The sequence below is a fragment of the Arachis hypogaea genome, chromosome 20, assembly GCF_003086295.3.
Source record: "Arachis hypogaea cultivar Tifrunner chromosome 20, arahy.Tifrunner.gnm2.J5K5, whole genome shotgun sequence".
In the NCBI taxonomy this organism is placed as follows: domain Eukaryota; kingdom Viridiplantae; phylum Streptophyta; class Magnoliopsida; order Fabales; family Fabaceae; genus Arachis; species Arachis hypogaea.
Window position 1 is genome coordinate 59,778,821 of NC_092055.1, and position 2,717 is coordinate 59,781,537.

Consider the following 2,717-nt stretch of genomic DNA (forward strand, 5'->3'; position numbering starts at 1 on the left):
AGCAAGGGTTAATTAAAGTGGGAGAAAAATCCAATTCTCATCACACCTGATAAGGATAGTTAGGATAGGACCTCAATTTCTTACACCTTGCCAAGAGATTTTCATTATTGTTAATTTATTTTCTTGTCATTTATATTACTTGTTCCTTATCACAAAAACCCTAAAACATACAATTTTCCATAACCAATAATAAATCATACTGCCCTGCAACTCCTTGAGAAGATGACCCGAGGTTTAAATACTTTGGTTATAAATTTTATTGGGTTTTGTTACTTATGACAACCAAACTTTTGTACGAAAGGATTCTCTGTCGGTTTAGAAACTATACTTGCAACCCGACTATATTTTTACAAAATTCTAAATTAGCAAAATTCCGATCGTCATCCAGCACGCGGCAAAGTCACGTGTGAGCGTCGTCCACGCGTGAGCATGGATTGCATTTTTTCCAAGTCACGCGTCTGCGTGATCCACGTGTGCGCATCGCCTATCTTCAGGGCAGCTATGGCAAATTATATATCGTTGTGTTGCCCCAGATGTTAGCTTTCCAACGCAACTGGAACCACCTCATTTAGACCTCTAGCTCAAGTTATGGTCGATTTAGTACCAGAAGGTCAGGCTGGACAGCTCAGCAATTCCTTCAGTTTCTTGTATTCCTTCCACTTTTGCATGCTTCCTTTCCATCCTTTAAGCCATTCCTGCCCTATAAACCCTGAAATCACTTAACACATATATCAAGGCATCGAATGGTAATAAGAGAGGATTAAAATTAGCAATTTAAAGGACCAGGAAACATGTTTTCAATCATAGCACAAAATTAGAAAGGAAAATGTAAAACATGCAATTTACATGAATAAGTGTGCAAATAGTGGATAAAAATCCACTTAATTAAGCACAAGATGTACCACAAAAATAGTGGTGCATCAAATCTCCCACACTTAAACATTAGCATGTCCTCATGCTAAGCTCAAGAGAAGCTACAAGGGTGAAAAGGAATGGTAGAATATATGAAATGCAACATATCAGTATGAATGCAGCTAAATGCAAAATGCTTTTACCTACTTGGTGAAAAGTAAATAAATCTTTCAAGAACACATATAAACTGGATTTTACTAATTCAAATCATAAAAATGAAGTGCAAATAGGCTTGCAAGAAGAAGATAGCTCATGAAAGCCGGGAACAAGGAATCGAGCATCGAACCCTCACTGGAAGTGTATACAGTCTAATCGCTCAGGTATTTGAGGTTCGATTCTCTCAATTCTCTACTAATCTTGCTTTCTAAGGCTTGCTCTTCTTCTTCCAATCAACAAAAGTTTAATGCACAAATACACAAATCAACAGGTCTTTTAAGGGTTGTAATGGGGTTAGGGTCAAGGTAGGATTGTATTTGGTCAAGTGGATCCTTAATTAACTTAAACTTTTCCCACCTAACGTAAGGCAATCCATGTAATCACAATACAAAATCTAACTATCTATTAACCATGTTTTCCACATATTCATGCATCCTAATTTTGAGTACAGTACATATGCATTACTTTCACCATTTACTTCGGGGCATTTTGTCCCCTTTTATTACTTGCTCTTGTTCTTTTCTTTTTCTCATTTTTTCCTTTTTTTTGTTTATATATATATATATATTTTTTTTTCTTTTTTTCTTTTGTTTTTCTCAATGCATATGATTAAATTATTGAATGCATGAACATGTCCTAAACATTTCTTTCACATTTTCATAAAGATATATAACACCCAATTCTTAAACCAAATGTTTCCAAATCCAACTTCCTCACACTTAATTCATGAGCACTATCACTAGTCTAAGCTTACCAAGGATTCAAATTAAGGACATTATTATTTTCCGCTTAGAGTTAGTGGTGAGCTAAAGTAAAGAACAAAGGGGTATAATAGGCTCAACATTGGTTTGCAAAGGATAATGAAAGGGTAAGGCCATATGGGTATGTAAGCTCATTGAAACAAGGCCTCAATCACATAAGTGCATGCATACATTAAACAATGGAAATATAGAATCAAGCAAGATATAGATCACAATTTTAGAGAGAACAACACACACCAAAAATAAACTATTGGTTGATAAAATTCAACCAATTCAAATAAGCTCAAAAATCTCATAGGTTTTGTGTGTTCGAGCTCTAAACCATGTTCCAAAATAAAATTTCTTCAAACAAGTTTATCAAATATTGTAAATCAAATTAGTCAAATGTTATAAAAAGTTTTTTGAAAAAGAAAATATTATTTTAACCAAGTGGTGGTAAAATATGCACAAAAGCAAACAAATATGCAATCAATCATGCAAATGCAACAATGAACTAACAAAGAAAATAAAACATTGGTGTTGAGAGGAAAATAACTAACCCACGGAAGTCGGTATCGACCTCCCCACACTTATAGATTGCACCATCCTCGGTGCATGCTAAGATATGCAAGTGGACGGGTGGCTACAACTGATGCTATTCTCCAAAGATTGTGCAGGTGGAACTTGTCTGTTTCCCCATATAGAATTTCTTCCTGTTCCTTCTCGGTGGCCATCCTGAAAGAAGAGAAAAAAGAAGAAAAATAACCCAAAATAAAGATAAGAAAACAAATAAAATATGGTTGGGTTAATGCCAAATAATGGGGGTCCCAACTACATGGCAGCTACAACATGCAAGTGAGAAAACAATAGAAGCAAATGGCATATCAATAGTGCAAAAAATTGCAACAA